General features: G+C 33.5%; 1 pseudogene; it reads left to right on the top strand.

Moving 5' to 3' along the window:
• Nucleotides 1-13532, top strand: part of LOC106730834 — a 128657-nt pseudogene extending 115125 nt beyond the window's left edge.
• The last annotated feature ends 4019 nt before the right edge of the window (nt 13533-17551 follow it).

The raw sequence follows: 17551 nt of genomic DNA, 5'->3' as shown, positions 1-17551 counted from the left end.
TAACCGAGAAAACATTACTGCATTGGTCATTCCTTGAGTTTTGATTTCCCTCCCTAACCCACCCTCTCTTATTTTCTTTTCAGGGCTCTCAGGTATTTGCTTCATGAGTTGTGCCCAGCATTTCAAGTTGTGGTCTATGGAGAGGTAGGGTGGCCTCTGCTTACTCCATCCTAGCCACATCCAGAAGTCTCCAAACATATTGTTATCGTGTCACTTAGAGAATTGCTTGCACAGGTCCTCTTCAAGCTAGAAATTAAAATGCTATCAATATATGATGAACTTAGTTAAAATAAGAGGTGGATGGATTATTTGCCAGGTTAACATAATAAATAAGTTGTCTTTATGTGCTTCAAAGTATTAACACTTTTAAATGTTTCTACCTAGAAAATGGATTATATTTAGAAATCAAAAGAAAGGAATATTTTCAATGTTAGGAAGAGACTAGTGTGCAGAATGATGTCCAGAAATGTAAATATCTTAATATATTACCTTTTTCAATTTCCATTATTAAACATGACTGAAATTTTAAATAAAAAAGTTTACGGTTTTTACCCTTTGAAATAAATTTGGAAAATGAAGTTAAAGCTCCTGGACTCTAGGGTGTAACAACAAAGGCATGTGTTTTTACATTTTACCTTTTACTTGCAAAACTTTGACAGCATAATATAAATTTTTCCCAGTGATTTACTGAGCAAAGTGCTTTCACTTCTCTTCTTCCTCCTCCTCCTTCCTCCGCGCCCCCCCCCCCCCCCCCCCCCGCTTTCTCCTCCTTTTTGGATCAGAGCTGCAGCACTGGGGAGAAACAGGAGATGGGAACGATTTTCACTGAACTTGGACCTAACTGAATAAAAATGTATTGATGAGAAGTGGTGATGACATCTAGTATAGGACAGGGCATATTCCTATTTAGCTGGCTGAAGAAACTTTGATCCATGACTTTCCCTGGACAGTGGAGACGTCTCTGAGCAATCTATCCACATGTAGTGAATAGTTAATGTCTTCTTGCCCAAGATCAGTTCTTCTGTTAACACCTGATATTCCCTCAGGAAATATTCTCTACTCCAATCTAATCCTGTTATATTTCTGTGAAGCAGATGTTTCAGGGATGAGTATGTGATGCAGACCTGGCCAACAGAGCATTGCATTCCATTCTGCCCAGACAGGAATGTGCATCAATCAAAAGCAATCAGCACTGATCTAGGGATTTTGTGGAGTGACTAGTAAAGATGTTTGTTTATTCCAGTTCCCTAAAGCAGTATGAAAACAAGCCTGGAAATTCAGGAGACTGCAACTAGGGCTCTCAAGTGCAGTGCATGTATGAGAATGAATAAACACAGAGGAAAGCAGAATCATAAGCAACACACTAGTGTACACACATAGAAACAGAAATCAGACCCTGGTGACATCATATGAGCCCTGGATTTTCTAGAGACTAAACAATACTTTATTCCAGGGCTTTTCTATTAAGTAATTCAATAAATGCTTCTTTTCTTAGGATGCTTAAACCAATTTAAGTTGGATTTTCCATCATTTACAAGCAAAAATTTTCTAATGTATCATATAATTCCTCCTGGTGTCCAATATCATAACTCGGTATTTTTCAAACATGCATAATTATAAGAATCATTTGGTAGTTTTAAAAATGCAGAGTCTCAGATCATTCCCCTAGGGATTCTGTTTTACTAAGGTTCTGTTTTTAAGAATGGTCTGGAGATGAATATTATGATCATGGAGTATGAAAATCATCATAATAGTAGAATAACTGCAAAATAAGAAAAAGCAGTAGTATACTAGCACACCCTACTTGCTGAATATTATATAATTCTCTGATTCGCTTAGCAAACCAGTATGCAGCTACAGAAGCATAAAATAGAGATGGAAGGAATGGTAGATATGATCCAGTCTAAGAGCTCATTTTTTACAATGAAAAAATTATAGCTTACAGAAGTAAAGTCACACATATATATCCTACATGGGGTTAGTAGCAGAACAAATACTACAACATGAATCTCCTGCTAGCTTCAATTTACTTTGTTACTAAAGTTACATTTCTAAATTAGAAAATAATTAAGAAAAAATATAAAAATAACAAGATGCTGAAAATCCACCTTTATTCTTTTTGTACATAGAAAATTAACAAAAAGAACATATGGCATGTTCTAAATTTTTAGCATATTTTATTATGAATGAGCACTTGCTATTCAACTATTATAACAACAATGAATCCTTTACTATTTAAATACTTACCCTAATTCTTGCTGTAATATTATAACCATATCCTCTAATGCTCATATATATCAAGTATTTTTAAATTTATAATAAAATATTGAGAGCTATTACTGGTGATAGGCTTTTTGAGACTAGAAAAGTCACTTTTTATTTATTAATCCAAGAATTAGTACTGTAAATTGCTTGAAGGATGAGGTGGTCCAAATGCAGTAGTCCAAATAAATTCATAAGGTTTCATACACTGAATAAGGATCTTTCAAATTTATTTCCCTAGTGTTCAGGAAAGAATTGTAAGTAATAGACTCATACTAGAGGTTGCTGCTTAAAGGATTATATAAGATCATTTGATGGATTTACAGGAAGAAAGCTTTATCACATTATAAAATAAAGCATTTTAAACTGAACTTCATCATGTTTTCCTCCCCTTGAGTAGCAAAAATCAAACTGATTGCTAGCTATACTTGGAATTGTTAAAGAAAGCTTTCTAATAATGTCACAAAAAGTGATATTCTTAACTATTTGTTGCCATCTCAAAACCCCATGGTACAGATAAAATAAGATACTGGTATTGTTTGCATAAAGAATTTTCTCAAAGTATCATACTTATTACTACATGCTGAAAATATGCATGTGAATTTACATAAATATTACAGTAACATGAATTCATTGCACGTGTTTTTTTTATTTATAATGGTTTTTTTCTTTTTTTGCCTAGGAAATGTTTCTGAGTGTTCTTCTCTTAATGGATCCTAAAACATTTTGTAATTTGATGAATCCAACTGGCTTCAGCTTTAAAATCTTTACTGTTTTTACAACTTAATTATATCTTCCTAAAAATGTTCATTAGCATGTTATACAATACTTCAAATGTTGTGATCATGTAATCAGGTACTGAAATTTCATACACATTTTAAAAATCAATCATCATATACTTTAATAGTATGTAAGGAAAAGCAGTATTTTTAATCCTATCTTTATTTAATTGCTGTAAAAATAATACATTGTGATAATTCTAAGAAAGCAATGTTAATTTTAAATGTTATGATACTAATTCTATACTAATTCCCTTCTCTAATACTGATTTCATCATTTTGCAGTTTTAGAATCATATTTTAAAATGTATCTGAAAGGCATGTCACATCAGATCAAAATATACTAATTTTGATCTTTGATTTTGTATTATTATATGTCTTACAATCATCTCAAATAGCAAAATTATTTTTTTAAGCAATTCCTTTGGATAGTCATTTGCCTTTTGTGTGAGAAAAATGTTCATACATATTTTTCACATGCCATTTTACCACTTACGAATTCGTCTTTTGTTAATATGCTACTCTTAATTTTATTAACAATAACAATAAGAACATTTGCAATTTGTGGTCTTGATGTAAGAATCCAGGTTTCTAAGATATGTCAATAAATGGTAACCAGTTGTGACTCCTTTATGACTGCTACCATTCTGCTTACCAGCCACAGCTGGTGCTCCATCAGTTTGTACACGCAGTGACATTTGGAAAGTCAAATACGTTGTCCATAACGTAAGTCATAAGTATTGTCAGACATTTGGTGACCATTCTCAATATTTTTGAAAATAAATTTTAATACTTTTCACTTTATGGAGACAAGATATGTGAGCAGGAAAGCATCATACTGACACATGATGTTCTCGTGATTGTAATGAAAATGCGCTTAATTGCAGTTCATCATACAATTGATTTTTCACATATTTTGCTATTGCATCAGTCTTTCTTGAAACAGAATTATTTCTTAATGGGGTAAGAGAAAATGTATTATTTGGACTTCTCTCATTCTTATAACCTCTCATAGCTGATAAGTTTAATTGTTTAGTAATATGTAGCTTAGCATATGCTATACTCATTTGTCCTAATCTTAAACAATCTCTTTTCCCTTATTTAATGATGAGGTTATTTTTCTTTTAACATTAAAATAAAAATATAGAGTTTTCAAAAGTTTCTCTAAATTTTGGAAGTATATTTTGCTAACTTTATCAGCATATTTCATTGTGAAATATTCTGTTCAACTTAACATTTCATTGTTTCATAAAATAAAAAGTGTTGGCAGGTTAGCTATGCTGATAACTTATTTATAACATATCTTTAAAACTCAGCCTGAAATATACAACTAAGAAATGTTGATATATATCATTTGTAGTCAATATACTGGAATAAATACTAAATCCATAAGAAATAAATATTTTCAAATATTAATACAAAGTCATATGAGTCAGGTTACTAATCACTCCTAAATTTCCTTATTATATTTATTTGTAGAAAATTCAATGCCATTAAAGCCAGGCAGAAGTATTTTTATTTGGATTTACATTTAAAAAAATAGGTTTTAAATAGGTTTTTAATGTACACTATCCATCAAAGCATTTGAAAGTTGTGTGGAATATGAAACCATCATTTCTTGTTTGAAGTTGTCTTACCCATGACAGAATGTCTTGTATCTATGGCCCTTACCCACAAATGCTAGAATCATCATCCTATCAATGAAACAAAAAGGATTCCCAAATTCAGATACTGTCCTTTGAAGTTGCACCTGCCTAGATGAGACTTTACTACTATAGACCATTGGCCTCTTAACCTATCCTGTGTGCTTCCTAAAAGCATCGTACTGATCACGTCACTACTCTGCTTAAAACTTACAAAAGTTAGCCTCCAGACCCCTTAGTCTGGCATCCAGTATTCTCCATCATCCGGCCCCAAATCCAGCTCAATTTATCTCGGCCATGATACCTTATCTTAATGCTCCAGCTAGTGAAAAACTGTTACTCACTTTGAACAGTTTTTCTTTTCCCTCTTCATAGGATTTATGCCATTCTACACTCTACTTCTGGTTATCTGTATCTCTACTTTGATTTGCACATTATGTGGACTTGATATAGATGAATTATGCATCAAAATTGGGTTTGCCCAGAATTTTCAGTTGCTGGAAATAAATTCCTAATATACACAAAATTATTATTCTATGCCACAAATATTATTCACATAACTACATCCACAAACAGAATAATATTAAAGTGTTAAGAAAACATTCTTGCATCAAAATCTTTAGGGAATACAGTTTGCCCCAAAGCTCAACTAACAAGATGTGAATATAAAAATCTTTTTCAGATATTCAGTTGGATCTGATCTATGGCAACTTAATTAATAGATTTGCTTGGTTCTCAAATCATTTTTAATTAGAGTCTCATTCTCTCTGGACTCTTAGAATTTCCACTGCATTTCTCCTGGTGCAAAAGTGACAAAAAAGGGATTTAGGCCCAATTAAAGAAATAAAGCTTTCAGATTCAGGCTGAGCCTGTATGTATGCAGCTGAATCAAAATGATCTATAGGTTTTCGTGAATCCAATTTGCTAAAAAGAGCCTGCATGATTCTTCCAGTGACAGAGAAGGTAGAAGTGATAGTCTCAGCTGTTGAAGACATAATGTGCATAAATCGCTATAAATCGGGTCTACAAAACCATTTGTACAGGGTGATCTACCATGGAAATGTAGACTCAGCCAAAGATACTTGTTAAACTGTTTCCAGCCCAGAGGATCCAATTGGAAAGGAAAATTTACCACCACCCCTCCATGCTATATATGGGACTTTGTAATAACTTCGTAGTTTTTTTGTAAATCTTAAGTTGTTCTAAAATAAAAAGAAAAAAATTTAAAGGACTACATAATACTACCACACATCCTACGTAACAGTTAAAGTTAGAGCAATCACCATTTGACAGGAAAAGAGACAGACTCAAAATACATTAGAAGAAGTTCCCAAAGGTCACAGAGCTGGTATATGCCGGTGATCTTAGACCCAGAAGTCACTCTTGAGGCCTGATCGCTTCCCATCTTGCATACTGACTGCAAATCTGTAGAAACTGAATCCACACAATGGCAGTCTGACCACCCACTGTAGACAGCAAATATAAAATGCTAGGATTCCAATTACGGACAGGGTTTAATTATCCTTCCCTACTTCTAGTTTTCAGGATTAACTAAAATGACTATAACTTTCTTCACTACTCTTGCTTTCTTGATCAGAAAATAATTTTTCCTATTTGAAGTAGTTCCACTACAGTTAATTCATTTTATAAAGAAAAAAAAGGGCAATACAAGCTATTTAAGAGCATTTTGAGAAGGACAGAAAAGGCTATGAAGATTATCCTACATTTAAAGTCCATTTCTTAGACTCTAGACCTAATATACCTGTTCTCCTTACATGAAAAGAAAGTTACTCATCAAGATATTCACCTAGGTAGAGAGTGTTCTGGGAAAAGATTACACTTTGATCTAGGTTTTTTTGTTTGTTTGTTTTCTTTTGTTTTTTCCCTCAGGTCTGTGATGTATTTGCCTGAGGCTGTTTGTACATACCCACCTATTAAAAAAAAAAAAGAAAAACTACATCTAACAGAGTTAAACCCAAATATTCATCCCCAAGAATGTTAAACTTACTGTAGAATCCTTAAGCATAATTTTATTATAGTTGTGGGTTTCATGAATTTTTTAATTATGTCTCCTGGATTATCGAGGATATACAGTCCTGTGATATTACACACCGTCCTACAGAAAAACTTTGTGTTCATGGGACAAATTTGTGGCCCAAATCCTCAGGTTTTTTCTTATGGGGTTAGACTTCCTCTGGATTTTTTTGTTGTTGTTCTGAGTTCTAATGGTTGCTAAATTGGTAGCCTCTCTCATTTTACATATAAGTATCCCTTCTCTTTTCTGCCAATTAGCTCAAGTGGAACAAACTCATATTCCCTACAGTTTCCCCAAATACATTTTAGACAAGTCAGCTATTTATAATATAAATTTATTAAATAAAATAAATTTTCACTATTTTTGTTTGCACAGCATTTCACTTCCTGTTTTGGGGGACCAGTATCTAGATGTAGCATCTTCAATATTCAAGCCATAGACTTCAGTAAACTCTCTCCAGCCTAGATTCAAGGATAATCACGTGGCCTCAGCTAACCAAGCTTAACATTCCTGATACAGGTCAAACCAATCAAGTCAAAGGTAACAGAGCAGAAAGGGAGATGTTGGAGGCACTATCTGAGAGCAGAAGTGGACTTTATTTCTTAGTAAAGTCACAGTATCTGCAGTTAGAAAAAGACTATCTGATACAAGGCAGGCAGACGGGGAGGAGGATACTGGGAACAACTTACCTTAAATAGCCTTGTTTATAAAATATCATGTCACCACCACTCCGACTACTTCAGAGATCATCTTTTAAACTCCATTCCAGCTTCTCACCATCTCGCTGGTTCTTCTACCACAATTCATCATGTTCTACTTCTCTCCAGGAATCCTTCTCCCCCTTCTTCTCTGACTCATTAGTAAAATTAAACATTTTGCTTAGTTTATTATAAACTACATAAAGTGGAATTTCTTTTGCAGGGTTGGCCAGCCTAATTATTACTATTTACTATTTTTTTAAATTTTATAGGCAGTGTGTGCCTGGTACAAAATTAGAAAGGCATCAAAGGATACATAATGAAAAGAAAGTCGTCCCCCCCCCCCCACTACCTCTGGGACATCCAATTTCCCTCCCTATAGACATGCATTGTTGCCAGTTTAAAAGGAGACATTTGAGAAAATCTTTGAATTTTTCTATGGATTTTTTGAGAGTCAGTGGATTACACTTTCATAAAGTATTTTGAAAAAGAATAATGCTTTAGTTAAGTTATAAATAATCATTATGCAAGGAATATGTAAAACAATTAGAAGTATAATTTTATGCTTCCTTGGGAAGTATGTAGAAATTGCCCTTTATGTTTGCCTTTAAATTTGTTCCTTAAAAGAGATAAATAGTATGTATGCATTAAATAAAATAGAAAAAATGATTGCTTAGGTAGCAATTTTTCTTACTTGGGAAAATTACACTTTATATAAAGAAGCATGTTTTACTAAATATTAATGTTCCCATAATCTCACCATGGCAGCCTATGTTTTGTCCTCTTCTCACTAAAGTAAAGCTTTAATGTAATTAGTCTGAAAGGTCAGGTTTCTGATGATCATTAAAACTAGAGGCATAGGATGTCCATTTCTAACCCCAAGTACAGCTAGTAAGAGTAGAGAAGGGGAACTGATCAGTATAATCCATAATGAAAAGGAAATCAAATCGTATTATTCCTATTGTGGAAAAATGTACCTTTTCGCTCCAGCATCATACATACTTATTACAGTTTTGATAATGATATGATGTTTTCCTAAAAGACAAATCAAAAAATTGAAAAAGTGGAAAGGATTTATTTAAAAATCAGTAGAGAGAGGAAAAAAGGAGACGAAACAACACAAGTGTGTCAAGTTTAAAATTCAATGCACTGAAAAGAAAATATGTTTTCACAAATCTCAAAATTTCTTCTCCATGAATTAAGCCACAGTAAAAGTATTTTATCTATTATTTACAGCCTAACACAGTCTATTTCTAACCCCTCAGAACTTCTTTATTATTCTGTATCTTAAGGATGAGCAAACATGGATGAAGAGATCTTGGGGGGAAAATTGGGTAATTCTGGTTGATTATTGCAAAGGGACTTCTGAGCAGGAAAATCATAGGGGAAGGATTAGAAAGTTCAAGTTGTGAATCTGAATTTATTATAATAAAGAGAATTCAATGAATTCAGCAGTTTAAAATGGTATTTAATTCCCCTCATCTTCTTTCATTAAGAAAGTATATTTTTTGGCAAGAGATTTATATATGGATTCAAATAATACTTTCCATTTGCACATTTATACTTCACAGAATACTGTCACACAAGTGACTCAATGTGCTTGCCATTTTTCCTCCTAAAATTTTATCCAAGCTTTAGTTTTATCATTCACCTTAGGTTTAAAAACATTAAAATGCTATTAAGTTAAGTCTTGTCGAATGGATGAAAGAGACATCATGCTTTCAAAGCCTGCAGTAGTTGAAATTAATTTTCAGCATCTCATCTTCTCTTATTGATGTCATCATGACAGTGTCAATTCCCAAATTCACTGCTTAGCTTTGCTGAATGATGTGCACATAAATATACAGCAAAGCAAATATTGTTACTAAGGAAAGACTGGACACCAGAGCTTTGCAGGAAGGTACTGTTGGTGAATTGACTTTATATATGGCATTGTGTAAAGTGTGTCAGAATGAGAAAGAAAGATATGAATTGGAGATAAAGTAACTGAAAAAGAAATGCATATAATGCTTATTGAAAATAAATGAATTTAAGACAAAGAAATAAAGAAGGATGTCAATAGGATTTTTAGTTAACTTTTCTGATCAAATCTTAATGATTACTTGTCCATAGTTCATTTATTCTTTTAGTTTAAAAGTTCACACCAAAAGATCTAAATTTGCTTAGCCTAACATACATTTCTCCGCTAATGTGATACTTAGTATGATTTCCTCTATTAGATTAGATTCATAAGTTAAATGTTGATAATTTATACTGAAGCATGAACATTTTTACATGAAAAAAAATTTTTAAGGATCCCAATCCTCAAGGAATTGATCTCAAATTCTAAGATTTGAACACGTCCCTTGGTTGTATATGTAGATTCAGAATTTTCCACATCTGAAAATATTCAAATAAATGATGCTAATCAGAAAACTTACTATAATTACATGTACAGAAAGTCAATTGCTTGCATGTAAATTCCTAACATATATGATAAAGTTGCAGATATTTGGAGTAATTTCAAAGTTCTGGAACATAACCAAGAACTGAAGTGTAAGAGATGTTGACTGTTACGAGTTTCCACAGACAAAATAATTATTGGCATAAATTATTGCCTTTTATATTCAATTGGTTTCCCAGCCCATAGTAGTTTAAAACAACAAAAAGAAGAAATGGAGAAGCTGTCAGAGACAGAACATAAAGATAGGAAAAAAAGATCCAACAGAGGAGAAAATGAAAAACTGTAAAGTAGACATGTAAGTATGTTCATTCAATTCATATTAGTAAATAAATTCCAATTGCCACTGCCATATCCAAAATTTTAACACATATTCAATATTAAGAGGTAGCCATGAATATGGCTATAATTATTTTCAGAATAAATACAATTTAAATTAAAACATTTTATTTATTGCAACTGCAAGTTGAATATACTTGGAAAATGTATTTTTTGTAACAAATATCTTCCAGAGATGTGCTTAAATTCATGAGCCTGAATCCGCCCTTAGTTTCCAAATAACCACCATGATGAACTCAGTACTTAAGATGAGGAAGTCACCCTAGGTTATGTTAGGTTAAGAAAAATGACAAGATGCAATATTAAAACAACAAAGATTTATCTCTCTCTACTATGGCAATTCCATCATAAATCAGTTGCATGTCTTTTTCATTTGGAACTTAGAAGGATGGTACTAGGAAATGACAAAGGCAGCAGACCATGAGATGGCTCTTAATATTCCTAAGCGGTACATGTTACATGTTCTTTATACTCACATTCCATTTGGCAAAGCAATTCAGATGACCAAGTCTCAATTCTACAATTTGTGTGTGTGTGTGTGTGTGTGTGTGTATAATATTTCTGCAGCAAGAGGATTCATAAAGAGACAGTGAATATTTTGAGAAATATGATCAACCCCAAAGTTTAGATTTTATTATTCTCTCAGTCTTTTCTAGAATTATTGTCCAAGGGTTTTTTATGTAGGGCATTATAATCAATAAGTTTAGCCACACACCCAACTTTTAATCATTTTGATGCCAATAAATAAGATCAAGGTGCCATGGATCTATTATGCAGAAAATCTGACTTTTCTGTGTTTACTGTATTTGATACCCATTTGAAATGACTCATTGAGTTTGCATAACAGCACAATTCTTTGCTAATCAAAAGGAAAAAATAATATAAGGTATAAGTGCCCATTTAAGTATGGAGCAAAAGTAATCATTTATGAAGTTTGCATTCTTTAAAGATAAAAATAAATTGCTCATATTTTTCATCATTTTTAAAACTTTTTATTCTGAGATAACTGTATATTCACATGCAGTTGTAACAAATATTACAAATGAATGCTGTGTACCTTTTAATCAGTTTCCCCTAATGGTAACATCTTTCAAAACCACAGAACAATATCATAACCAGGATATTGACATTGATATAATTCACCAATCTGATTCTGATTTCTTCAGTTCTACTTGTATTCATTTGTATTTGTGTGCATTTACTTCCATGCAGTTTTCCCACATGTGTAAAATCATGTATTCAGCATTACAGTTAAGATACGGAAGAATTCTACTACAAGGATCCTTTGCGTTTTTATAACCACACCCATCTCCCTCCACATCCTCTCCAGTCCTAACCCATAGCAAGCACTAATCTGTTCTCTTTTTCTATCATTTTGTCATTTCAATAACTCTATATAAATGGAATCACACAGGATGTAATCCTTAGATATAGACTTTTTTTGATTCAATACATTTCCCTTGAGATTCTTAAGTCTTAACTTAAGTTCTTCCATTTATTATTGTTTTTTTGATTGCTAAGAAGTATTAAATATCATGGGTGTACCAAAGTTTGATTAATCCATCATTCACCCATTGAAAGACATATGGGTTATTTTCAGTTTTTGGCTATTACAAAGTCTGCCATTTTATTATTTGGATTCTGTTCATTTCTCCTGGTTCTCATTCCTCCATTACTCTCTTACCTTCCTGTGATTGTATGAAAATTTAAAAGGACTTCATCTTAAATAATTCATTGTTTCTTTCTATATTTTTATTGATGGTCTCTCTGAGTATTACAAAATACAAATGTGATCCATCACAGTCTACTGGTGTCAACTTTTCTACAACTTTAAGTGAAGTTTGGAAATCTGACTGCCATTGAGGTTCTTTCCTCTCCTCTTTTCAGCATCATTGTCTTGGCTATTACATGGTACTATTATTTTTGTTTCAATCATGAAATATGTCTTATAAAACTCCTGAGGATAAAGATGGTCTACAGTACATATTTATATTTTTGCTCTTATTATTGTTCCTCATTTTGATGTTGCAAGATTTCTTTTTTTTTTTTTTTAATCAATCTCATTTCTGTTTGCGGAAATTCTTTTAGTTATTCTTTAAGGGTAGATCTGCTGGAGACAAATTATTTGTGTTTTCCTTAATCTGAGAATGCCTTTATTTCTCCTTTATTTCTGAGGGATAGTTTCACCAGATGCAGAATTTGAGACACATACATAGAGTCCTTTTCCTTCAACACTTGTAATATGATGTACTACTTTCTTCTGATATATATAATTTCAGATGAGAAATCTGTCATTTGAATTGGTGATCCTCTGTAGGTAACTGTCATTTATTGCTGGCTTCGAGATTTTTTTTCTTTATCTTTAATTTTTCAGAAGTCTAATTATATGTCTTGGCATGGATTTCTTTGGGTTTATCATATTTGGAGTTATCACATCTTCTTGAATCAGTATGTTTATGTTGTTCATCAATTTGGGGAAGTATTCAGCAATTATTTCTCTGATTACTCTTTCAGCCTGTTTTTCTCTTCTGATTCTAGGACTCTGATATGAATATCGAATGTTTTGTTGTTGTTCCACAGATCCTTGATAATCTGTTTTTTCCTGTTGCTCAGATTGGGTAAATTCTATTAGTCCCTCCCCAACATTACTCATTCTATCTTCTGTCAACTCCATTGTACTACTGAGTTCATCCATCAAGTTTTTTATTTTGGTTACTGTATTTTTCAGTGCTATAATTTCCATTTGATTCTTCCTTAAAACATATTTCTTCACTGAGATTTCTAACTTTTTTGTTTTAAAAAAGTTTATAGTTACTCATTGAAGCAGTTTTATGATAACTGTTTAGAAACAGTTACCGATAATCCCAACATTAAAGTATTTTGTGTTGGCATCATTTGATTGCCTTTTCTGGTCCAATTTATGTTTCCCTGATGTAGTGAGTTAGTTTTGATTGTATCCTGGACATGCTTGCTAATAGAAGATTCTGGGTCCTATTTAAATCTTTTATTTTAGCAGGCAACCATATCATTTAGGGTTAGCATGCAGGTCTTTATCTACTTTTGTGGGTTGCTGTCCCTATGATGATTTAATCTTAAAAATACATGCAGCACTTTTTTGGTCTTCTTAGTTTATCTGGTGCCTCTGGGGATCCCTCTGCCATCTGCTGGTGCTGCCTGAACAAGCTGAAGGAGTTGCCCCAGGCTGAGCTTCCTGGTCCTTCAGACCACAGGGGACCACGAGGCTTCCTGTGCTGTGCTACTTGCTGTGGTGAAATCATTCTTGGTGGTGGGGCTCAGCCTCCCAGTATGTGCGTGTTTGGTGGGATTACTCCTTGATAGTGTCTCATCCCCAGACACTCATTATCTCTCATTGTGTGAGGGATGTCTCAAGTTCAGGAGGAAAGGACAGCTCTATCTCTGGATGTTTATCAGTGGACTCCTGACTTACTCCAGTTAGTAAAGCTGGAATCACTCGGTGTTGGTGAGGATTTTTTTCAGTCTAGAGAAACACAATGAGTCTATCTTGGCCACCTTCTTGTACTAGGTTGGGGGTTGAGATAATGTGGGACTGGGTCATTTGTATTTTTCTGCTGGGCGGGGTTCATTAGATGTCCTACATCTACATTATTCCTCTATTCTTAGGTGCCTTACATATTTTGGCCTCCTCCTTTCACCTTTCACAGTTCCTCTTGGTTTGGCTCTTGAATTATTTCCAGAGAGTCTATTTGCACTTAGTGGGCAGGAGCGAGAGAAGTGAACATATAACACATTTTCTGGGGCAGAAGTCCTTAATGCCCATCATCTCTTTTTAGTTAAAATTAGACCAACTTGAGACTAAATTAAAGCTTCAGAATATGAATTTACTTCCACTATCTTATAGACTCTGGTATTAAAGTGCCAGCAATGGTTAAATGACAACTTATTCATCTCAAACTAAATCCTACCAATGTTTTAAATTGAACTTAAATCCTACCAAATCCTTAAAGCCTTCTCTTATAAATCCATCTCTACTAAGGAATCATTCTTGCTCTTATATTTTCGTAGTGATTTTCTCTTTTAATGTTCCATATTTGTAATTAACATTTCTTTTATTCTATATCCACCATGTAAATTATAAGCTTCTAGAGGGAAGAGATATATATTTATATTAATCTTTATTATCTAACAGCCTTCTCCATACACACATAAGTGCAAAATTATATCTTACTTAAGGCTTTGGCTTTACTAGCTTACAAATGCTAGCTGTATTTTTTAATCTTCTCCTTTCCAGGAAAGAATTTTCCTTGATATCCTTGTTTTTATAGAGATCTTTGGGCTTATGGCACGGACACTTGGATGTTCAATAATAACTCAGATGTAAGCAACAGATGATTTTGCTCCTCTGTCTCACCATTTCTATAGCTTTGGACCCCACTGAGCACTGTATATTAATGTACTAATTTTAGGTGTGGGCTTTTTTGTGGAATTTCTAAGAAGGGACTGGCTTCTATTATTGTTATTATAATGCTAACTATCATATCAAATTTTACTAAATGTGGAATCTATTGAAACTAAAGACCCTGAAGGAAGAAAGTAAGTATGAGTCCAAAAGATTATTGCTTGAAGCAATGGTAGAAGAGTTTGCTTCAGAGCACTTTCTAATTGAAACTGACTATGAAAGATGGCAAATTAAAAAAAAAAAAAAATTCAAGCCACTGCAGTTACAGAATTATGAAGGAACTATCAGGCCATAATTCCAAAAGACAAAGATAGCCATAAGGGTGAGCCTTACATTGGTCTTGCTGTCTCTTCAAACATGTGCTGATTCAAACTGTGACTAAGATGCTAGGAATCCAAAGGAAAAAGCAACAGCTGAACTGGCAGTTGATGGGACTGAAGGGCAAAATTGGGACTCAAAACCCACAAAGAAAGAGGGACCCTTTCCCTGAGTCATGGGTTTACCAGATAGCTGATTTCATAATGGATTAATCAGCCCCTACACTAAAGTCTGACAAAATAAAGGTAAGTAGCCTCCGGAGGACAATTAACTTCAGCAAAGCTTCAAATTGTCTCTACATGCTTTTAAATACATAATATATGTGATTAAAAAATAGCCAAGCATTCAAAAATACAAGAATGGGTCAATGCCTTGGAGAATAACCAGACAACAGAGACCTAACTGGAGACTCAATTAATGGAGTTAACAGAAATAAGCATTAAAATAGTTGTGATTAATATTCAAGAAATTACATATGAAGACTATCAGCAGAAAAATGAAAATTATAAAGATCAAATGGAAACTCTGATCTTAAAAATACAGAAATTAAAATTAAGAACACAATAGATTTAACTGAAAATCCTTCAGTACTAAAATTATATTACACAAAGAAAAAAATAGGTCATGGAAAACTATACACACTGAGGAATAAAGTAACCAAAATGAAACAAAATATCAAAAATATAAAATATATAAAAAGCAAGGCATGAACATATAAAATACACAAACTTAGACTCCAAGGTGAGCAGAGAGCACATGAGGCACAAAAAATATATTAAGAAACAATATTTGGGCATTTTTAAAAAACTCATAAAAGATATCAAGCCATAGTTTCAAGATTTGCTATGCACTTGAAGCAGGGTAAACATGAAGAAAATCAAGTCTGCAGCCAAAAGAAAAGAAAGGAAAAAGAAATCAGCCAAAAGGAAAAAGAAGAAGAAAAAAATTAAACAGCCAGATAAAAAGAAGACAGAGGAATAACATCTTCAAAGCGATGACTGGCAAAGTAGACTTCTATATTCATCAAAATATCCTTCAAAACTGAAGGCAAAAGACAGACAAATAACGCCTGAGAGAAATGATCACTAGAAGATAGACAGGAATGTAAATATTGAAGAAAGTTATTAAGTCAGAAAGGAAACGACGACAGATAGAAACACAATTAACATTGTAATTAGTGGTGAACAATTAAAAACATCCTTTCCTCCCCTGAAATTAAGAACAAAACCAGGCTGCCTGCCATCAGTTCTCTTCTGCATTGTACCAGAGGTCCCATTCAGTACAAAAGACAAAGAGGAAAAAAAAATGAAAGTTTAATGATTGGCTCATGAGAAATTAAACAGTCATTATTCACAGACAATACATTTATGTGAAATTAAATCAGGAAGACAAGTCTATAGCATTAGAAGTCAGATTAGGGTTACATTTGTCGAAGAGCTAGAAGGTTGTGATGGAGGGATTGAGAAGAGGCATGAGGAGGACTCCTGGGATGTGCTGTATTATGTCTTGATCTAAACGGCGATTACATGCGCATGTTCACTTGGTGAAAATTTATTCAGCTCTATATAGTTTGATGAAAATTTCTGTACTATGTGTGCATGTGTATGTGTGTATATATATATACACACACATGGGAGAAAGCAATAAGTCTACCACTTCATCATGAGCAGGAGTTTTTTCTAGAGGATCCCCTTTCAAACTAAGTTAAAAACTCTGTAGTTGGGCACCACTAATTTCTGAGTCACTATGCACATGAAAATATTAACAATTCTCTGCCTGGTGGAATTAAGAGCTGGTTTTATTAGTCATTGCTTATATTTTTCAGAAGTTTAACAATCAAAATGAAAATTACTTTTTTAAAGAAAAATAATTACCAATAAACAGAAAGCACGTAACAATACACTGTAACATACATAATGATAGAAACCAATGGATACTACTGCCTGTTACTGGTGACTTGAGTCTAATGGACAGCAATTGTAAGGGTAATTTGTGACAGCAGGTGACATGACCCTTCTTAGTTGTTCTCACCCCATGGGGTTAAGAAAATGAAGACTTGACTGGGAGGGTATAGCTCAGTGGTAGAGGGCATGCTTAGCATGCACCAGGTCCTGGGTTCAATCCCCAGTACCACCATTAAATAAATAAATAAACCTAATTACCTCCCCACCAACAAAAAAGAAAAGGAAAAGAAGACTTGTTATTAATGAGAGGTAAAATTAGTATCTAGTATCTGGAACTGATCTGATGTTCAAGCTGGCCATTTTGGTCTCCATTTGGACATAAGCAATCTTGCAATATACCCAACTCAGAAAAGGATACTCAGAAACTATGACCTAAGGAGACAAAACTAGGTGGTTTCACAATGTTGTCTAAGAACAGACAGAATCAAGGTCGCTGTACTACCCTCAAAATGCCAAACAATCCCCTCTCTTGGATAAAAGGAGTGATTGCTTACTTCTGTACCAATTACAACTTTATCTTCATTCTGGTCTCCCTTTCTTACAGAAAAAAATTTTTGAGATGCTGACTCACGGAATTTCCTCTGATTTATCACAGTATTCAATCTAGAACAAACCCCTGTCTCCTCAGACACTCC

Source organism: Camelus ferus, chromosome 5 (assembly GCF_009834535.1).
Source record: "Camelus ferus isolate YT-003-E chromosome 5, BCGSAC_Cfer_1.0, whole genome shotgun sequence".
Taxonomy (NCBI): domain Eukaryota; kingdom Metazoa; phylum Chordata; class Mammalia; order Artiodactyla; family Camelidae; genus Camelus; species Camelus ferus.
This window is presented reverse-complemented; position numbering and strand designations above follow the sequence as displayed.